Source organism: Oryctolagus cuniculus, chromosome 2, assembly GCF_964237555.1.
Source record: "Oryctolagus cuniculus chromosome 2, mOryCun1.1, whole genome shotgun sequence".
NCBI classification, from domain to species: domain Eukaryota; kingdom Metazoa; phylum Chordata; class Mammalia; order Lagomorpha; family Leporidae; genus Oryctolagus; species Oryctolagus cuniculus.
In genome coordinates, this window is record NC_091433.1 from 47,436,751 (window position 1) to 47,460,034 (window position 23,284).

Consider the following 23,284-nt stretch of genomic DNA (forward strand, 5'->3'; position numbering starts at 1 on the left):
GATGACCCTTTTGTAAAAATTGTTTTGCTATTTGTGATGGATTCAGTTGGTCAAGATCTTGGCTTTATCAGCTTGACCTCTGAGCTTATTAAAGCCTTAATAGTTAACAAAAAAAGCTGTGGGCAAGCCAGTGGCACTTAGGGCAGTGAAGAGCAGGAAATAATGGGGGCAGCCAGCCTTCAAAGGAAGACCTCCCTCTTAGTTCCAGAGTTCCACTGTGTAATAAAGGCTGGGATCTGAGATACAGACACGGCATCATGACCTAAGAAGGAAGTTCCTTTAACAAGCTAGGAAATCCAAGGACCAACTTGCTCAAAGTTCTTTGCCAAACTTATATGGCAAGCCATTTGGACAGGTAAGCTATGTCCACAATTGTCACTTACCTTTGTGTGATATCATTTTGCTTGTATTGAGTCTAAATCAGTAGCTATAGCTCCCTCTTTGTGGGAAGAGGCCATTCCAATTAAAACACATTGTCCAGTAAATAGTAGAGGTAGGAACTTAATATATGTTTATTTAATTGAATGCAAGTACACTGTGTACTTTACTAGAGCACATAAGAGTTTGTATCTTTTTTTTAAAGATTTTATTTGTTTATTTGAGAGGTAGAGTTAGAGAGAGGGAGAAACAGAGAGAAGGTCTTCCATCCATTGGTTCACTCCCCAAATGGCCACAACTGAGGCCAGTGCTGAGCCAGTCCAAATCCAGGAGTCAGGATCTTCTTGTTACGTGGTGCAGGGGCCCAAGCAGGGCCTTTCCCAGGCCATTAGCAGAAAGCTGGATTGAAAGAGGAGCAGTCAGAGCACAAACCAGTACCCAAATGAGATGCCAGCACTGTGGGTGGAGGGTTAGCCTACTACGCCACAGTGCAGACCCCAAGAGTTTGTATCTACTTTATTTTTTATTTGAAAGAGTTATACAGATAGAGGTGGAGACAGAGATCCTCCATCTATTGGTCCACTCCCCAGATGGCCTCAACGGCCAGAGCTGCACCCATCTGCAGCCAGGAGCCTCCTCTGGGTCTCCCATGTGGGTGCAGGGGTCCAAGGACCTGGGCCATCTTGTATTACTTTCCCAGGCCACATCAGAGAGCTGGACTGGAAGAGGAGCAGCCAGGACTAGAACCGGCGCCCATATGGGATGCCGACGCCTCGGGCCAGGGCTTTAACCTGTTGCGCCACAGTGCCGGCCCCAAGAGTTTGTATCTTAAAAATGGTTACTAGATCTATATTCATGGGATCCTCCCAGTTCTCCACTGAAGCTGTAAGGCAAGTACCAACCTAGCCTCCTAGGGCAGGATGGCATGACTCACTGGGAAATAGAATCGGCTGTTCCTGATTTTAGACGTTCTATTCTTTCCAGCTCATGGAAACTGATACCAGGATTCTGGTTGCATTTCCATCACTGAGGAGCTTCCTTTGGGGGATAGGGCTCTGTGTTTTTCGGGTCATTAGCTCTTGTCAGGGGTGCTGAGACACTGGGACTGATAGGTTTTGTGTGTGTGGCCAGAGAGGCATATAGGGGAAGAGGGAAGAATATCCTACGCAGAGAGAATGACATAAAGTCATGAAAGCTAAAAGATATATGGACACAGTAGTTCAAATTGGCCTTGAAGGAATAATGGGACGTATGATTGGAAATGCTCAGTGATGTTGTATTTCAGAGACAAATTCAAGATATTTACAGAGCACATCCACAAGATCCACATCTCGAGGTATAAAGTCACAGTGGTGAGCAAGGAAGGTCCCAACTCTTACAGAGCTCACCTGTCAGGCCAGAGCTAGCTAAGTCTCTGCTTGTAAACAGCAATGCAAACTTGCTTCGTTACACAGAGAGATACCCTTGATGCAGCAAAATGGCCCACTGTGGTGTAGGGGTTAAGACACCAGTTGGAAAGCCTACACGTCATATCAGAGGGCCAGGGGTTTGAGTCCCAGCTCTGCTCCTGATCTTAGTTTCCCAATAATGTGCACTGTGGGAGGCAGCAAGTGATGACTCAAGTAGTTGAATCCCTGCAACCCAGGTGGAAAACCTGGATTTAGTTCCTGACTCAACCTGAGCCACTGAAGGCAATCAGGGCATGAACCAGAAGATGGGATGGGATCTCTCTGTCAGTTGGTCTCTCCATGTCTCTCTCTCTCTCTGTCTTTCTCTCTCTGTCTCTCTCTCTCCCTCTCATCTGTTTGTCTGACTCTCAAATAAATAAATTAGAGAGAGAAATTAAGAAAGAAAAATGGTACACTAAAATTGGGGGGGGGGTCCTCCCAAAGCTTTCTAGATGATTAAATAGCCATTAAGAAGGAAGAGGAAAAATAAATTATTTTCTGCTTAAAACAATGTCCAAGTATGAGTTAAATAGAAAGTAACCATAAAAATAAAAAGAAAGAACATATGTCAAAAACTGCGTGCATGCGAAGAAACATGTTTGCTGTCCCACTAGATGTAGAGTTGTAGGAGGGAAGATATCACAGGCAACTAAAGTTCCTCACTTTAATGATTAGGAGAGCAAGGATGACATCTCAGTGTGTACTTCATGATCAGGAAACCTACCCAGCAGAGGGGGTGCAAAGAGAAAATAAGGTCAGTTTGAGAGACGATTGAGGTGTTTGCGAGGGAACACTGTAATACCAGACAGTTGAGCCAGGGTAGAGGACACACATTAGCAGGAAGGCTCTGTCATCAGTGAGGAAGTGACCTGTCCTAAGAACAACTGAGATCACCAAGGGAGAAAAGGCAACAACAACAAGGGAGAGAGCAAGTTCAAAAACTCTTCAAAATTGCTGGCTATCCATCTCCAGAATGTATGTAGCAGGAAAGGTAGGGAGCAACCCAGGTATCCTGTAGTAAGGGTCTGGTTGAATAAACTGTGCAAAATGCACACAATGGAATATTATCCAGCTGTTCCAAAGAATGAATATCTTCATGCATTATTAGGGAAGAGAGGGTACCAAGTCAAAAGCAAGGCGTAGAAGTACATGTAAGTGCTACCTTTTATGTAAGGAAGGTAAACAAATAGGAATATATAAACATTATTTCTTATTTCAGATGAAATAAAACACTGGGTGAATAAACAAGAAACTAGTAAAAAAAATTATTACCTGTAAGGATTGAGAAGAGGTAGAGGAGACAGAACCAGAGGGGATGACTGCTCAGAGTATACCTTATTCTGTTGTAAGTTTTGAACCAAGTAAATGCACTAGCAGTTCAAAGTATGGACTTAGAGAAGTATGGAAATGCAAAGTGCATAGCCCTGTGTCTGGTGTAAGGGGGTTGAGAACTGGGTTCTGTTTCCAAAGAGGAGCAGGAAGTGATGGTGGAGAGAATTAACTGCCTCGGAGGTTTGGACCTTGAAAAAGAAGAGGTAGGAATGTGAAAATGTACAAGGAAAGAGAAGAAGTTGATGAGCCCTGGCCCTTTGGGCATATTTACCTCTTACTCGGTCCTCTGTAATCCCTGATCTGTAGTCAAACCACCTTCTCTTGCCTTTACCTGAACATTTTGAGACTCTGCCTACTTTTGCTGCTACTTCTACTACATTCCTACCAAAGGAAAAGCCTTTCTCAGTTTTTTCCATCCATATGAATCTCTATTCAATAGATATCCAGGCATCTCCATACATGAAATGCAAAGCATCATGGTACACTCCCTCCCTGGAAGAGTTCCCGGTCTATTGAGACAGAGACAGATGAATAATGCAGAATGGCCTCAAACAATTTCTCAGATAGGTGACATTTACTCTAATTAGTGAAAATGGAGCAGGGGAAGAGCTCCCTGGAACCAAGTCCAAAAGAATCAGAGTGATGCCATGTTTCTAACTTAATGCACCCAGTTTTATATTATCTTGATTTCTGAAATTAATATCTTTAGCCACCTATGTGCTTAGTCACTCTCCTACATAATTGCTTCATTGCCACTAGAAGCAGCTTTGTGAAAATAGCTATGATTCTCCTCATTATATTGATGAAGAAGGGGGAGACTGGGGAGTTAGGTGGCTTGCCCAAGGCCAAAAGCTAATTCCTCCCAGGAGACTATGCTTAGTGCGAAAGGGTTAAGTTTGTAATCTTTACGAAGGGAAATAATTAGTTTCTGGGAAAAGTACTACAAGGCTGTCTCATCCTATGTTGATTCTACCTGTTAATGGAACTTAAATGAGTCAAGAGTTTCTCGAATTTTAGTGATTTATTCATTGAACACATTTATTTTGCTAACATTTCCCCCCATGTAAGCTTAACAGGATTAACAAAAGCAAAGTCAAGCTAAGTAGGCCTTCAGTGAAGATACAAAAAATTCAGCACATATCTGAGCCCAGGCCTTCCTCCCTCGGTTCAACGCCAGCTTCTCCCCATCCATTCTGCTGGACTAAGGTGATAGTCTCGTCCCTGCTTCTCAGTCTGCTTCTCTGGTGGAATCTAGATTGTCACTCGTCCTTTCTGCAGACGCATGGCTGGGGCTTCTCTTTACCAGGGCATCCTCTCAGGCCACTTCTAACCAGGGTACCTGAATTTGCCCTTCCTACTCCATCCTTCAAGGTATGTGGCAGCCTTACATAATGGATGAACTCTCAGTTAAGCCAGAGCAGAGAGACGTGTGGAGAACCTGAGATCCTCTGGCAATATCGGAGATTCCGTGTTAAACTACAAGCGTTTCATCCACTACCCCGTGTGAGGCATGGCATCTCGCCATTAATCAATGTCACCCCTTCTCAGTGATGAGTTACTATCTGGGTTCCCATAGACCATCTGGACAGGGGCCTGGACACTGGAGAGGTTCTATTTTTATCAGGATCTGGCATGGCACTTACATTCCATTAAAACTGAGCCAGAAGTTACAGAAAACTTGAGTTGTGCTGTTTTTTTCCCCACCTAAGGCCACTATTAACCAGATAAAGGATTTTTTGCACTCTGTTATCTATTATACAACAAGAGAAGGACAAAACAGAAGCCTACTTTCAGTTAAACAAAACAAACACTTGGACATAAACACTCGGCTTCTGGAGCCTGTTCCACATCTCTGAAGAAGGCTGTTGTGGAAATTATTCTGATGCAAACACAGTTAGGAGGCTGAATGAATTGCAGCCCAGTTAAAAATAGGGGAGTAATAATTCCTACAATGGGTTATGCCTGGGCTGGAGGGGACAGCAGAGGTGAGGCAGAACGAGAGCATGGCGGGGATGTTCTTTCTTCCTTCAGAGGAAGAAAACCATGAGATGGCCATGCCCGCTCACTCCTCCAGCAAAGAGAATGTGGCCGCTCCTGGCTGGACATCTGAGTAGAGGAAGAGAGACAGCTCCGAAGTGCTAGAGTCCAAATCCACTTATTTCACTTACTAGTGGCATAGTTTGAGCAAAATAGTCAGCATTTCCATGCCTGTTTCTTAATCTGTAATAATACTAAAGAGCTTGTGTCCTCCTAACATTGTTGGAAAATTAAATGAGAGCATGTACAGAAAGCGTTTAGAGTATGCTAACCATATGATGACAGCGTGTGTTGGGTCTTGTTTTGCTTAGAACCTTGGTTTCCTTTCTATACAGCAATGTGGTAGCCCAGTAGACAAGAAATTTGCCCTTTTTTTTAGCATTTTTTTTGACAGGCAGAGTTAGTGAGAGAAAGAGACAGAGGGAAAGGTCTTCCTTCCATTGATTCACCCCCCAAATGGCCGCTATGGCAGGTGCACTGTGCCAATCCAAAGCCAGGAGCCAGGCACTTCCTCCTCGTCTCCCATGCGGGTGCAGGGCCCAAGCACTTGGGCCATCCTCCACTGCCTTCCCAGGCCACAGCAGAGAGCTGGACTGGAAGAGGAGCAACCGGGACAGAATCTGGCACCCCAACCAGGACTAGAACCCAGGGTACCGGCGCCGCAAGTGGAGGATTAGCCTAGTGAGCCGCGGCGCCGGCCCGCCCTATCTTTAAAGTGAGAATAAGCCCACCTTGTAGATGCTAACCAGGCAATGTTAATTCAGTATTAATTAATTGTATGAATGAATTGTATGAATGAATTGTCCAGCCTGTGACATTCTAGAGTGAAAGCAAGCACTTGCAGCAAACCAGGAAGGTGACTTCAAGTGAAGAGCTGAGTAGGCATAGATGATACTCCCATTTTCAGGGTCACAGGGAGGTACTATCTAACTGACCGTTAATTATCTGATTCTTAGATTTCAATGAATATCCAAGTTACAGATCACTACTGGCATTAGAAAAAAATATTCAGAGCCATGCCCCATATCTCCAGAATCAGTGTCTATGGAATCTGAGTGGGGGTTGTGTGTGTGTGTCCAAAACTGAATTTTGGTGCAAAGACATGCAATTGCTCTTACTGATGAACTATGAAATTCCAATTTCAAGGCTTCCCTGTAGCTGTTAATAATGAACAATAAGAATAAATTAAATTTCTATCAGACTCTATAATTTCTATTATTTTTCATACATCATCTCTTTCTATCTCTAACACAACCATCATTGGAAACATCAGATGTTTTTCTACTGAGACACACGGAGGTTGCCTGTGACATTCTGGAATTAGACCCCAAAGTTGTAGATATAATTTGTTCATTAAGCAGTGGTACATGTTAGAGTGATTTAGAGCAGGACTCTGGCACCAATTAAATCCACGGAATTACAGACTTCTATCCTTAAGCAAATAATGAACTGATTTTTTATCTCTATATTAGCTTGTAATTTCTAGAATCCTACATGAATGAAATGATAAAGTTTGTGCACTTTGTTACCTCTTTCATACACCATAGTGATTTTGAGATGCCTGCATGTTGTGTTTATCAATAGTTTGTTTTTCTTAATTCTGGAGTAATACATCTAAGGTCATGTGTTTCTACCTTCATCTATTGATGAATATTTGGACTCTTTCCAGTTTGGGGCTATTACAAATAAACCCACTTTGAGCATTCATATAAAAATCTCTGTGTGGATATATTTTTTCACTTTTCTTTTGGCTGAGTCATATGATAGGCATATGTTTAATTTTTTGTGAAATTCCCCAAATATCTTTTGCAAGATGATTGCGGTGGTTATATACTGTCATTATGATTTTAATTTGCGTGTCCTTGATGACTAATGATACTGAACATCTTTTTGTATGTTTATCGGCTATTTTTATGTCTTTCTATATCAGATGTCTACTCAAACCTTTTATCTATTTTTATTTGGATTTATTAATATTATTTTTATTATTATTATCAAATATCTGCCTATGTTCTGGACACAAGTACTTTGTTCATTATTAATGTTGGCTGTAATGTCTCCGTTTTGGACTGAGTAGAACGTGGCTCCCTGGCTCATGAAGGTGTTTGAAGTCATATTAGTGGTTGATGGGTTACTGGTGGAGATTTGATCTAATTATGGTGCCAGAGATGGGTCTGCTGGGAGATCTAGTTCACCATGGGCTTGCCCTTAGAAGGTAATTCATGCAAGTGGACTGGCGATTCCAGTCGAGTTCTGCCTAGCTTCACTCTGCTTTGTGGCTGACCTGTGGTCATTCCTCCACACCTGCTTGGCCATTGCCAGCCTCCTTCAGACACCAGACTAATGGGACCACCCAATCCTGAACTATGAGCCTCCAAGCTGTGAGCCAACCTGTTCCTTCCCAAGAAGCTCCTCCAAGGCATTTTAGTTAAAATAATGAAAAACTATTAAAGCAGTCTCAAGTGCTGTTTCTTGATGAGCAAGCGTGTTCATTCTGAACAACTTTATCTCCTTTTATCATTATTGCTCGAAGTCCTGTCTATGAAATATTTTCCTACTTTAAGATCACAAAGATATTTTACTGTTTTCTTCTGAAAGCTTTACGGTCTTTGTATTTGTGCTTTTTAATTGCCAAATTAATTTTCTGCATGTGGCATATGGTGTAATTCAAGGATCCCCTCTTTACGTTTAGACACCCAATTACTCTTAAACTGTTTTTGGAAAGACTCTCTGTTCTCCCATTGAGTTGCTTTTGTAGCTATGTTGAAAAATCAGTTGACTGCACGTGTGTGGTCTCTTCTGGAGTCTCTATTCTCTTCTATTCATCAGTTAGTCTATCCTTATGTTATTAAATATTGTTTTGATTACTGTGCCTTTTTAGTAAGTTAGAAAGTCTAAATTTCTTCTTTTCCCAATTGTATTGACAATTCAAGATCCTTTGTATCTGCATAGAAATTGATTTATTCAAATGTTTCTTTCTTCTTAAATCGGTTCTGAAGGCTTGTATATTTCAAAGAAATTGTCCATCTGGTCTAGGTTGTTGAGCGTATTTTACCATACTGCAAATACTCACTTATTATCTCTATCTCAAGAAAGATTCCAGAAGCCACACATGGGGGAACACGTTGCAGGAGAAACGTGCCAGAAGGGAGACCTTGTTCTGTAATCTGAGTTCAGCTGAGACCTCATAAAGCATACCTTAGGAGTAAGCTCTTCCATCACTAGAAGCAATGGCAAAGCCTAAAGCCAAGTCTCAACAGAACTGATCCACCTACTAGGTCATCTGGCAGGTACTTACCCTGTGCTTACACAGTGAAATGCTTGGCCATAAATTTATGGAGCCCTCTGCAGACGGATCAGACTTCCCTCCACATCTTTCTCTGCCCTGGCACCTTGCCACGCAGACTTCTTCCCTTTCAGGTTCCCTGAGAACAAACTCTGTTTCTTCCACCCTGAGACAGGCTCTGTGAGGGCTCCGCTTCCCTGGGCCACAGTTACGAGCTTGTACGATGTGTTTCCTTCTCTAGACAATCAAAACCCTAAATGATTGAAAACAGGTGCTTCCTATATTGTGCCCAATTCTATCTTTTTTTTTTTAACTTCAGAGTATGTCAATACTCGTTGCTATGTCATGGCTGGAACACAGTAGTAAATTTCTGAACAACTGCTCACATTAAACTGACAAATGCAATGCAATGATAGGTAACTCTCCAGTATTTTAGCTTAATTAAATTCAGCATCCATTATTGAAATTGGTCATATAAAAGGCACCACGTAAGAGTGTTGAAAATCACATAAGTGTAAAACAAAACACCTACTCTGAAAGATCTCCCTTGGCTGATAGGAAGAACAGAAAGAATGATAAGAAACTATTATATACCAGAGGTTAACAAATGCCATAAGAGAAAACCCCAAGTTCCCATGGGAGCAAGGAGAGGATTTAAGAGAGTTCAGGACTAACTTGTAAATATAGACATGACGGTGGTGGTAGATGAATAGTATTTTGGAAAAGTTTCTTTAAGAAATAATTATTCAGCTGGATACTGAAGAGTGGTAGTATACATACCCACCCACCCCCAAATAGCCTTTTTGTAAACTTTAGAATATTTTATAAACTCTGTGTCTTTTTTTATAGGTGGATACCATCCTAGTCATATTTTTCATTAGACTCCAGATAGTCAAATAGGTTGACTTTCCCTGCACATGTGTTAAACAATATGTCAGGATAATGGAATTATTATCTCTATCTGGGGAACTAATTTGGAAATGAAAAATGTCCTTTTAAGAAAAATAAATGAGAATAAGCAGGAGAGACGTAAGAGTTGACAGTGGTTATGACTTGTGTAAGCAGAGGGATAAGTATATTTAGATCTGCTTAATACACTGGGAGTCCTTTTTAGACTGTGTTATTTCTACATGGGTTAAGAGAGCTGTGTTTTCTGAGAGAGATTCACAGCCTTACCCCCAGGAGGCTAAAAGAGCAGACCACTTGGAGCATCACTGGAAGTTGTTCAAGACTAACTTGTCAGTGCAGACAACAATTTATTTCTTTCAGTGAGACAATTAGCTCGACAACACAGAGACGTCTTTATCCCTCTTGCATCATTTTTGATACGCTGGGCATAGTGAGTGCTTAATGATTATTTATTGCAATAGTCACCATGTTGTCACCACTTTCCCATTGAAATCCTTCTGAATCCCACTTCTCCACAGCCTCAATAAACACTCTAATACAGGTCTTCTCAGATCTGTTGGCCTCAGACCCTTCTACATTCTCCACATTATGTAGAACCTCACAGAGTTTTTGTCTGTGTATTGTATTTGTCAATATACACCATATTAGGGGCTGGTACTGTGGCACAGTAGGCTAGACCTCTGCCTATGGCACTGGCATCCCATGTGGGCACCAGTCCATGTCCTGGCTGCTCCTCTTCTAATCCAGCTCTCTGCTTATGGCCTGGGGAAGCAGTGGAGGATGGCCCTGTATCCACATGGGAGACCCAGAGGAAGCTCCTGGCTCCTGGCTCCTGGCCCCTGGCTCCTGGCTCCTGGCCCCTGGCTCCTGGCTTCTGATCAGCCCAGCTCTGTCCATTGTAGCCATTTAGGGAATGAACCAGTGGATGGAGGACCTTTCTGTCTCTCCCTCTCTGTAATTCTGCCTCTCAAATAAATAAAAGAATTTTTTTTAACTTGCCAGATTAGAAACTAAAACTGCAAAAACTTTAAGATTTATTAGTTCCTTTATTTTAAAAATTATTTGTATATTCAAGGTATACAACAAGACGGTATGTGGATGCATATAAACAGTAAAATGGTTGATTTGTGAAGCAAATAATATATCATCTTCTCACATATCTACCTGTTTTTATTGTTGGCTTTGCGGCAGGAGCAGCTAAGATGTACTCTATTAGCAGACTCCCAGATACATTAAATTTTATTAACTATAGTCCTCCTGATGTTTGTACATACATGAAATCGCTAGACTTGTTCATCCAACCTAGCTGCTGTTTGTAACTTCTGAGCTATGTCTCCCCAGCAGGGACTGGGTAACCACTGTGTGTTCTCTGTCACATTAATTCCCTTAAAATAGCAATGATAAACCAATAACATACTGTTGTGGAAAAAGCAACCATATTTTCCAAATTTACGAAAAATGATGAGTGACATTGCTTTTCATTTTTGGAAATATTTTTAATGTCTGGTTATAAATGACAGCTAGCACCGCCTATCTGTTTCTTCTTTCAATATGTAAAAACAATAAGTCATGTCATCTCTGGAACGTTCCACTGTTCTCTTGTGAGAGAATGAGAGTGAAAAAGGCAAATAGTGTCTTGCTATTGTTGTGGATGTATTTGCCACCTTGGAGGCCCTTTGGAGGACGTGGAGAATCCATGTTCTACTGGGACTCTCTTCCTTTCACACTCAGTCCCAGTCTCATCTCTGTTAATACTTGCTCCGTGAATAGATAAACCTCTCCAACATGTCCTGGACTTAACTGCCTTATAAACAAGGCCATATCAGAGTTTTCTGTGATCACACATTGCAGAGGCTGCCTGACAATCATGGTACCAAATGGGAACATCTCTGCCTGATTTCCAGGCCTCCTCCATCTTAGCCCCTCCTTTTTTGTTCAATGATGTTTCCACCCAGGCTCATGGCAAGCCTCGTTTCTCATGGTTGCCTTCACATAAAACGGCTTCCTCTGCACTGCTCAGCTGTCCCCATGGTGCTCATTCTCTGGGGCCACTAGAAGGGTGCATTTGTCCTCAAATCTCTCCTCCATGAATGCTGTGTCTCAGTGACAGTCCCCTCTGACAGCTTTGGTGGCCTTGTATACTGTGAATTGCTGTTGGATTTCTGCTAGTCTTGGATCAAAATGAATCAGGAGGTCAGGAACAAGGTCTCCCCTTTTGTGTCCCTCACAATCCTGAACACATTCTGTTTTTGAAGCAGAATGAATTAAAAACCAAACTCATTTAAGAGACTTTTAAAAATCTTGAAAACACAGAGGCAAAACAAACAAACAAAAATCATGGATAACCAGTTAATTACTTTTATACTTATGACTTCATTCTTTTTTTAATTTTTCAAATGTTTGTTATGGAAATGATCAAACATACATGAAGTAGAGAAAATAGTCTAATGAAGGTGAGGTAGCCATCACTAGATTTTAACAATAATAAATAAATATGTAGGGGGCAGGCACTGAGGCACAGAGGCTAAGCTGCCATAGTCTAACAACCCATATTGGAGTGCCAGCCAGAGTCCTGGCTCCTGCACCTCTGATACAGTGTCCTGCTAATGCACCTGAGAAAGTAGTGGATTATGGCCCCAGCACTTGTGTTCCTGCCCTCTCTACATGGGAGCTTGAAATGTTCCAGGCTCCTGGCTTTAGTCTTGTCCACTCATGGTTGTTGTAGCCTTTTGGGGAGTGAACCAGTGAGTAGAAGATCTCTCTGTCTCTCTCTTTCTGTCACTCTACCTTTCAAATAAAAATAAATAAATCTTTAAAAACTGTGTAGGCAGTATTGTTCTATTCAAGTTTTTCACTCAACCTAGGTTCTTTGGAAGCCCATTCCAGACAGCATATCACTCCACCTGTATATTCCCATATACTTCTAAACAATGCTCTTTTTTGAAAAGCACAATTGCAATGCCATTAACATAGCTAAACAAGTCAACAATAACTCTTTATTATAAAATCACAATCCCTATTCACATTTTTCAAATTTTTTATAATACTTTTAGAATTTGGACTTGTTCTCCTTGATAGGTGACAACTAACTGAGCACCAAAAAGGAAACCTGTTAAAGTGAAATGAACACTATGAGAAACGGTGACTTGATCAGCCCTCACCCTGACTGTTGATGAGCAACTTGATATGTTATCCCTCTTAGTATTTTTTTTGTTTGTTCTACTTAATACTTTTGGTTGAATACTGTAATCAATACACAATTCTTCTTAAGTGCTGAAACTTAACTGAAAAGTGATCGCTGTTAAATATAAGAGTGGGAATAAGAGAGGGAAGAGATGTGCAATTCGGGACATGCTCAAGCTGACTTACCTCAAACGGTAGAGTTAGAAACATACCAGGGGATTCCAATTCAATCCCATCAAGGTGGCATGTACCAATGCCATGTCACTAGTCCCAGTGATCAATTTCTGTTCACAACTGATCATAATGATAGGACTAAGAACCAAAGGGATCACATAAACAAGAATAGTGTCTGCAAATACTAGCTGATAGAATAAAAAAGGGAGAGAACGATCCAACATGGCAAGTGAGATACACAGCAGACCCATAGAATGGCAGATGTCCTAAACAGCACTCTGGCCTCAGAATCAGCCCTTAAGGCATTTGGATCCAGCTGAAAAGCCCATGAGAGTATTTCAGGCATGGAAAGCCAAGATACTCTGGAAAAAAAAAAAAAAAACTAAATGAAAGATCTCCGTGAGTGAGATCCCAGTGGAAAGAACGGGTCATCAAAGAAGGAGGTACCTTTCTCTGAAGGGAGGAAAGAACTTCCACTTTGACCATGGCCTTGTCTAAAAATTATCAGAGTCAATGAACTCAGGGGGCTTCCATAGCCTTGGCAGCTCATGACAAGAGCCTAGGGTGATTACTGATGCCATAAACAAGAGTGTCAATTTGTTAAGTCAACAACAGGCGTCACTGTGCACTTACTCCTCATGTAGGATCTTTGTCCTTAGTGTGCTGTACATTGAGATTTAATGCTATAACTAGTACTCAAACAGTATTTTTCACTTTATGTTTCTGTGTGGGAGCAAACTGTTGAAATCTTTACTTAATGTATGCTAAACTGATCTTCTGTATATAAAGAGAAACGAAAATGAATCTTGATGTGAATGGAAGGGGAGAGGGAGTGGGAAAGGGGAGGGTTGTGGGTGGGAGGGAAGTTATGGCGGGGGAAGTCATTGTAATCCATATTCTGTACTTTGGAAATTTATATTCATTAAATAAAAGTTTAAAAAAAAAAGAATTTGGACTGAAATCCAAATAAGATCTATAGATTATGATTGGTTTATATGTATCTTACGGATTTTTACTCAAGTTCCCCCCTTGTCTCTCTTTTTATTTCCTTGACATTTTCATTTTTTATCTTTATTGAAATAAACAGTTTTCCTTCATCTGGATTGTGTTGGCTTCATCCCCATAGTGGCATTTAGGATTTTTCTTCACCTTATATTTCCTGGAAATTGGCCATTAGATTTAGAGGGCTTTGTCCCATGTTTGTTTGTTGTTTTCTTTTTTAAAAAAGAAAGATTTATTTATTTATTTGAAAGGCAGAGTTACAGAAAGAGAGAGAGAGGGAGAGACAGAGAGAGAAACAGAGAGAGAGATCTTCCATCCTTGGTTCACTCCCTAAATGGCCACAACAGGGCAGGGCCAGGCTGAAACCAAGAGCAAGGAGCTTGGCCGGCGCCGCAACTCACTAGGCTAATCCTCCGCCTTGCGGCACCGGCACACCGGGTTCTAGTCCCGGTTGGGGCGCCGGATTCTGTCCCGGTTGCCCCTGTTCCAGGGAGTGCAGTGGAGGATGGCCCAGGTGCTTGGGCCCTGCACCCCATGGGAGACCAGGAAAAGCACCTGGCTCCTGGCTCCTGGCTCCTGCCATCGGATCAGCGCGGTGCGCCGACCACAGCGCGCCGGCCGCGGCGGCCATTGGAGGGTGAACCAACGGCAAAAGGAAGACCTTTCTCTCTGTCTCTCTCTCTCACTGTCCACTCTGCCTGTCAAAAAAAAAAAAAAAAAGAGCAAGGAGCTTCTTCCAGGTCTCCCATGTGGGTAGAAGGGTCCAAACAATGGGGCCATCTTCCACTGGATCAGCAGGAAGCTGGATGAGAAATGGAGCAGCCAGGACATAAACTGGCAACCTGCTTGTTATTTCATACTTCCACTAGGAAGTATGTAATGTTTTATTATTTTAAGATAATTAGTAATATAATCATTGCCTAGATTCATTAACTTTCTCCACTTATTATAAGTATTGCAAACTGATAACTTTCTAACTCTATCATTCTATCTTTAGTTACAAGCCAGAAAACACCTAAAGGAGCAACTTTCACTCATCAACTATTTGAGGTGTAAGTTTTACATGAAAGGCAAGATTACATCTTGATTCTTTACCTATTCAACAATTTTCAAAATACTATGATGGTTATTTAGCCATCTTCAAAGGTAATACTGAGGGTCTCTTTCCCCCTGCCCCGAATCATTAATAATTTATGGATTGAGTCTCATTATTAATGCTTTGTGAATCCTTGTTAGTTTCCAAATTGTCTTGTTTTTGGCCAGGGATAGCTTATTCAGGCTACTTTTTTAGTCCATTTGAGATGACCCTGAAGTTTCTCATGGCTGCCTTTCTTACCTATGACAATGAAATATCTGTTCTTGAATGTTCAGTGCCCAGACCTGGAATCAGCCATTTCCACAGATGTCTTGATTCTGTTTAGTAGAAAATGGCATTTAGAGGATAAACCTAATGGAGTGTCTGCTGCAACTGCATTGATCAATGTTTCTAGGTCTTTTAAGAAGTTGGGAAAAAAAGATTTTTTTAAAAAAGATAAATATACTGCTCTTTTCCCAAGAAGCAAATCATTACTATGCAGTATACAAATAATAAGTTACCTTTTCAATTTGTAACTTCTTTCCTTTTTTCCTTCATTGTATTGACTGAATCTTCTGAAATACTGTTAATTGTGACTTAGACATGTTTCTTGTTCATATGAACATTCCTAATCACCAAGGGATGGGAGAAACCCTTCTGCACTCAAATTCCACTTACAGTGAGGGATAAATCCTACTTCAGGTGTTATCAAACTGTGATCCATAGGTCAAATCCAACCTGCTTCCTTTGCTTTGCTTGTTCTTCCTTCCTTCCTTCCTTCCTTCTTTTCTTTTCTCTTTCTTTTTTTTTTTTTTTGTATGGCCAATGAAGAATGATTTTTACATTTTGAAATAATTGGAGAAAATCCTAAGAAGCATGTACTTCCTGTCACTTCCAAAGTATTTCAACGTTCGCTAAGTTTCATTGGAACACAGCCACACCATGTTCATTTACATAATGTCTATGACTGCTTTCATGCTACCATGCAGAGTGAAGAAGTCAGTGCAGACAGTGATCATACAACTGCCATTAGTTTGCTCTGTCCACAAAACTATTTACTGTCTGGTCCTTTAAACAAAAAGTTTGCCAGTTCCTGCCCACTTGATCATACTGTGTTTCCACTTAATAGAATGGCATATTCAACTAACTTATGTTTTATAATATTTCAGATCTAAACAATAGTAGCCTGTGCAATATTTTTGTTTTATGGTACCAGAGGAAGGTTGATATTTTTCAATTTGTCTTGATTTGCAACTGTTTTTCAGTTTTGGTGTCAGGATTATGCTAGCCTTGCAAGCGAACTGGGAGACTTAGTACAGACTTAAAGGCTCTGAACGTACTTAGATAGCCTTCAGCACCTCAGAGCAGCAGAGAAAGTCAGCAGCTGGCTGTGCAAATTCTTGGCAAGCTCAGCAATAGGCGCTCTCAACAGGAGGATCTGGAGCTGGGCAGATGTGGGTCTGAAGCTACCAGCTTCACACTTAGTATCTGATCGCTCTTTGATAAATTATGAAGCTTCCTGCATTTCATTTCCCTCATCTGAAAAATGGGGGTGCACGGTACTTAGTGTCAATGAGGTAATATGATAACATATGTCAAACACTTAACACAACACCAGACACTTGAAAATGCTCAATAAATCACACCTACTATTATAGCTGTTATTACTAGTACCACTCACAGAGCTCTGAAAACTCTTACAGATGCTATGATGTCATGTAACTATGGTCTTTTGACTTTTTACTTGTTGAACTATCTAGTGGAACATTAAGCCTTTGAGTATAAGGTAAATCAAAAATAGGTCATCTCAAAAATAAATTAATTCGCCGGCACTGTGGCTCACTTGGCTAATCCTCTGCCTGCGGTGCCAGCATCCCGGATTCTAGTCCTGGTTGGGGCGCCAGATTCTGTCCCGGTTGCTCTTCTTCCAGTCCAGCTCTCTGCTCTGGCCCGGGAGGGCAGTGGAGGATGGCCCAGGTCCTTGGGCCCTGCACCCGCATGGGAGACCAGGAGGAAGGACCTGGCTCCTGGCTTCAGATCAGTGTAGCACACTGGCTGCAACGCGCCGGCCATAGCGGTCACTTGGGGAGTGAACCAATGGAAAAAGGAAGACCTTTCTCTTTGTCTCTCTCTCTCACTGTCTAACTCTGCCTGTCCAAAAAAATAAATAAATAAATTCAATTTAACTAACCAAAAACATTTTAGGGACTGACACTGTGGTGCAGTGGGTTAAACCATAACCTGAAGTGCTGGTATCCCATTTGGGTGCTCGTTGGAGTCCGAACTGCTCTACTTATGATCCAACTACTTACTAATGTGCCTGGGAAGTGCTTGGGACCCTGCACCCATGTGGGAAATACATAGAGGCTCCTGGCTCCTCTGTTTGGGCTGTCCCAGCCCTGGCCATTGCAGCCATTTTGGGAGTGAACCAGCAGATGGAAGGTCTCTGTATCTCTCCTTCTCTCTATATAACTCTGTATTTTAAATAAATAAATAAAACCCCTTTTTTAATTTAAAAATTAACTTTAAAAACTTAAAATATATCTAATTCTTAGGAGACCTTTTATGTTAAAAAAAAAAACACACAAAAACAAGAAACAAAATACAAAGTGTGGTAGACAGCCCAGGTCTTCATGAGGTAGAAGGCCCAGTGAGAAAGCCAAGGTAATAATAAACTTGCTGCCTTGGCTCCATTGTGAACATAGCATGACTTGGGAAAACACCCATTATCTATGTAGTTAAACTCAATTAGGGCTAGAAAAATCCTCAGTTGGACAAAATTATACCTCACCGTTTTATAGTCACAACTGTATTACCAGACAACACAGGCTGTTGAAGAAACGTATGTATCATTGTAAGTGTGACTTCTCCTCATTATCCTAAGAAAAGTTCTCTCCAAGTTCTTCTTTACCCATGGTTCACTTTCCACAGTTTCAATTACCCATGGTCCACTGTAGTCCACTGTAGTCCAAAAATAATAGATGGAAAATTCCAGAAATAAGCAATTCATTAAGTCTATATTGCACACTATGTGGAGTAGCATGATGGAATCCATCTCTGCCTGGGACGTGAATCATTGTGCTGTATATACCGCCCATCCACTAGTCACTGAGTGGCCATCTTGTGGATGAGATGTCCTGTTCCTCTTTCACAGTGTTTGTGTTCATGCTACTCTTACTCCATAGCCTAACACACTTCACCATCCCTGCGTCATTCACCTCCCTTCATAACCTCATGTCGGCACCACGTCGCCTCCCATCATCATCACAAAAAAAGGGTGAATACAGTGTAGTAAGATATGTTGAAGGAGAAAGAGACCACGTTCACTAACTTTTATGATACTATATTTTTATAATTCTTCATTCAATCATTAATTATTGTTGTCATTCTCTTACTGTGGACGCATTCAACTTTATCATAAATATGTACATGCAGGAAAAAATATAGTATACATAAGGGTCATCCCACCTGGATAAGGGGAAATTGGTGTACTTGAGATTCTCATGGCAGCTGCTCTGAGAAAGTCACAAGTGAAAGGCCCAGCAGCCCAGTGGTTAGGTGATGAAAACCACTGCTCCATTGTCAAGAAGAGTGCACAGGTGGACAGAGCCGGAGACCCCCACATCTCAGGAGGGAGATACACCACCAGACGGCCAGGTGGTCTTGCTTCTGACCTCAGAACTTGCTCCTAAATGTTAAAAATAGACGACATGAGCAGAGATGGATGAAGACGCCGAGCTGACACAGGTAGAGGAAGACTACAGAGATCACAGTCATGAATGTCCACAGCCAGGCACTGTGCTTTGGGCTCCCGAAACAGGCTGAGAGCAGGTAACCAACGTGTCCTTGTCAGAGACTGCTGAGTGAGCTCTCGGGACTTCCTTTCCAGAGGGCAGGGACTGAGAACCCAGCCGTCTGTGTCAGAAGGTGATGTGTTTATGCAGCGCACCAGATGGAAGCTATTTCCATTACCTTCTCTCCTTCCCTCTTTCCTTACTCTGTATTCAGGAACTGCAGAGTATGGTTCTCCTTTTAAGCCTAGACTTTGTCCAACATTTTGTCATAAATGAAAAATCATACTTTCTGGCCTAGTCTTACCTGATCCTTTGTAAGCATGCTTTATTAATACAGATGTGTCAAATGTTTTTTAAATAGCTTACAATAAAGAATATAATGTGAACTGTTTTTCCCATGTCCAAATATGTCTACACTAAGAATACATAATTATTAACTTTCACAAATTTTACTTTTGTTTTAAGGATTTGAATTATACTTGTCTCTGTCTTCTGAAAATATAGTGCATGGGATGTGTGATTAATTCTCTTATCCACATAGATGATAGTCAAAATGTGTGTAGTAGATCCCAGATAGACTGTAGAGGAAGTTTAGAAACTACTAAAATACAGGCAGAACGTTCCCACTCCCATAAACAAGTAAATCATGAAAAGTAAAGAATTTGTCATATCCTGGGCCGGCGCCGCGGCTCACTAGGCTAATCCTCTGCCTAGCGGCGCCGGCACACCGGGTTCTAGTCCCGGTCGGGGTGCCGGATTCTGTCCCGGTTGCCCCTCTTCCAGGCCAGCTCTCTGCTGTGGCCAGGGAGTGCAGTGGAGGATGGCCCAAGTGCTTGGGCCCTGCACCCCATGGGGGACCAGGAAAAGCACCTGGCTCCTGGCTCCTGCCATCGGATCAGCGCGGTGCGCCGGCTGCAGCGCGCCGGCCGCAGCGGCCATTGGAGGGTGAACCAACGGCAAAAGGAAGACCTTTCTCTCTGTCTCTCTCTCTCTCACTGTCCACTCTGCCTGTCAAAAAAAAAAATAATAAAAAATAAAATAAAAAAAAAGAATTTGTCATATCCTATAATATATCCCTATTTCTATATGTGTGTTTTTAAAGGCTCCTAATGCATAATTTCTTTATTGCAATATTAAAAAGGAAGCAAGACATTCAGAATAAGCAACCTTCCTTCCCCCAGTAGAGCTTGCTTTCTCAGGAAGTTCTAAAACTTAAGAGTTAGAATGCCTCCTAAAGAATATTTTAATAAGATGATGTGTGGTGCTTGAATTCCCAGTGTGATGCCTCAGCAAGTGGTTCTCCATTCTCTTCTAGGACATTCATCATTAATGGGAAGGCCAGATTCCAGGGCAGCACAAATATGTCTTCCTACAGAGTTTAGCTGTTGGTGAGAGTTCTGACCCCAACAGCTGCGCAAATGTCCTGAGTGGTCTCCCTATCCCTAGGTCCCTAGCAGCCTCCCTTATTGATTATTCGTAGTAAATATAAGCTATATTTTAAAATTAGGAAAAAATTGGAGCTGGCACAATTGGAGCCACAGCTTGCAACACTGATATCCCATATTGGAGTGCTGCTTTGAGCCCCAGTTACTCTGTTTCCAAGCTAGCTCCCTGCTCATGTGCCTGGAAAGGCAATGGTAGATGGCCCAAATATTTTGATACCTGCCACTCATGTGGGAGACCCAGTTGGAGTTCCAGGCTCCTGGCTTTGGCCAGGCCCAGCCCTGGCTGTTGCAGCCATTTAAGGAGTAAACCAGAGGATGGAAGATATCTTTGTGTGTGTGTGTGTGTGTATCTCCCTCTGTGTGTCCTTAGGCCTTTCAAATAAATAAGTAAATCTTGAAAAAAATAGTAAAATCAGAATCTTCTGGACCCACAGACTCAAATACAATCAAAAGCTAACCACATCTAATATTGATTCCTATCTTGAGACATAAAGGAAAGCTCACTTCTAACTCATCCACATCAAATCTGAATAAGCAAAGACAATGAGAGTCATTATTTTCATTTTGGCAAACTATCTCTGCTTTCTTCCCTTTCAGTGAATGTTTTTCTGTGACCGAGAGACAGATTGACAACTCCAGCCAGGTAGAAGTTCTGCTGCTTCAGCACTTGCCTGCGGAAGGACTAATATTATGCTGGAGTTGCTGAACAATGCTACTGGTCCCTAAGAGCTCATCCAGAAAATATTATTTACAGTTATCTGATGTGTTCTGAATAAATCGCCCAATTAAAGCAAATAATGACTGGGCATTCAGAGGGGGTCACAACCATGGGAAATCATCTTTCCTGAGAAACACGAGTGCTTAGAGTAACAGAAAATCACCGCTGGTACCAGGAACTATATATTTTGATACAAATTTCAATGCATTTATCTCTATCTTTGATTTTTTTTCTTAACCTCTTTCCATGTTTATCTTTCAATATCTTTACCCCTGTCTTGTATCTTTCAGGTTTTACAAAACTTTCTGAACCATTATCCTCACTACTACTGGGTTGGAAATTCATGAATGGTTTCTAGTCTTTGACCTTGGGAAAATATTTTCAGTGTACATGCTGCTTCCTAAAAGCCTTTTATTATTCTTTAGGGCTAAACTCTGCCACATCAACCACTATAATCTTAAACCACATCCTAGTGAACAAAAGATACTATATCACTCAGTTGAGTTTAACAATTACACATTTGTTCAAATCTTGTTGGCTGTTAATTCTCTAATGTTCTGCAGTACCAACTAGAGTCTTTGGAATGCACTTGGAAAACCATGTTCAACTACCTAGTTATCCAGCAAAGTGAACTTTCAGTCTCCAAGACCTGTAGATCTAATAGGTCATCATATAGAATCTGTCCTTCATCATGAAATCAGGAGTCACTGAAATGATGTAATTAATTTTTTTCACAGAATCTCTCCAGCCACACTATGAGAAATGGGTTGGAAAGAGATAAGACAAGCAGTACAAAATCAGTTAGAAAGCTCTAACCCTTAGGCATGCGGATCCGGCTGAAAAGCCCATGAGAGTATTTCAGGCATGGAAAGCCAAGACACTCTAGAAAAAAAAAAAAAAAACACTAAATGAAAGATCTCCGTGAGTGAGATCCCAGTGGAAAGAACGGGTCATCAAAGAAGGAGGTACCTTTCTCTGAAGGGAGGAAAGAACTTCCACTTTGACCATGGCCTCATCTAAATATGATCAGAGTCAGTGAACTCAGGGGGCTTCCATAGCCTTGGCAGCTCATGACAAGAGCCTACGGTGATTACTGATGCCATAAACAAGAGTGTCAATTTGTTAAGTCAACAACAGGAGTCACTGTGCACTTACTCCTCATGTAGGATCTTTGTCCTTAGTGTGCTGTACATTGAGATTTAATGCTATAACTAGTACTCAAACAGTATTTTTCACTTTATGTTTCTGTGTGGGAGCAAACTGTTGAAATCTTTACTTAATGTATGCTAAACTGATCTTCTGTATATAAAGAGAAACGAAAATGAATCTTGATGTGAATGGAAGGGGAGAGGGAGTGGGAAAGGGGAGGGTTGTGGGTGGGAGGGACGTTATGGGGGGGGGGCCATTGTAATCCATATTCTGTACTTTGGAAATTTATATTCATTAAATAAAAGTTAAAAAAAAAAGAAAAAGAAAGCTCTGGCAAGGTTCTAGCTAGTGATGATGGTGGCCTGAATTGAGAAGGAAGTTCAGTGTCAGAGATGAGCAATTGTGGAAGGCAGGGGGGTGGTTGGAAGTGACAATGAATTTCTGGCTTTGACAAGATTATTGTCATCTGAGGATGGGTAACAGGACAAAGAATAGATTTGAGGAAGGTGATGAGGACAGGTTAGTTTTGCTAAGGATGTGTTGGTTTGCAAGCATCCAGTTGCAATGTCAGTAATGGTTGTGAATGCAGGACCAGAGCTCAAGAGCCAGAAATGGTCTAGAGATCTTAGAGTCTTCAGGGAAAAGAAGAAAACTGAAGAAATGGGAGATTCCCTGGCTTCAATCTTAATCCTGAAAATAATAGACGGTCCTCAGTTGAAATAGCAGAAAGCTTGGTTAAATATGAAGAGTGAAGATGTCCTTTTCGAGAAAGCTGAGCTTCCTAAATGTTGCGTTTGTTATGAAACAGAGACATGGTCAATTCTTGTTTTCAAAGATGTATATAATCCAAAAGCACCATACTCTTGCTTTTTAAAACTAAAGAATAAATTGCTCCAAGCTTTATCTCTATTTCAAAATTATTTAGCCCAATTGTACTACATCATGGCTTCCAAAAAGAAATCTTTTATTTTTTACATGAGCTATTAAAATTCTACCCTAATACACAGATTTTATATATGTAAATATAAAATGTTTGAATTTCACTCATGTTTGATGGAGACTAGGCAATGTGCTGGCCTGTGTTTGAACCTAGGACTAGTTACTGACTTCGCAGGAGAGAAGTAGCAGAGATCCAGAGACAGCCTCCATCTCTGGCTTACTCTGAGCAAATGATAGAGCCATGCAGGAGCTAGGAGTACAGAGCAAGATGATATTTATATTCCTATTTTAAACTTAGCTGGATCACGCAGGGACATGGCGACAGTATCAGCAGGCACCAAAAGGATCTGGTATATCATTGCTAAGGACTGAATTGTCCAGATAACTCAGATTGAACATCTTTATAGCAGTCCAG

General features: G+C 41.3%; 1 protein-coding gene and 1 long non-coding RNA gene across 11 annotated transcripts in view; both read left to right on the forward strand.

Annotated features, from left to right (window-relative positions):
• The window catches only part of ADRA1A (adrenoceptor alpha 1A), a 126,770-nt gene that overhangs the window by 69,628 nt on the left and 33,858 nt on the right, over positions 1–23,284 (forward strand). The gene's annotated exons all lie outside the window — the stretch shown is intronic.
• Positions 150–21,896, forward strand: LOC127490263 (uncharacterized). Its single transcript, XR_007918122.2, has 3 exons — positions 150–355; positions 14,747–14,801; positions 20,661–21,896. It is a non-coding gene; the product is annotated as an uncharacterized lncRNA (long non-coding RNA).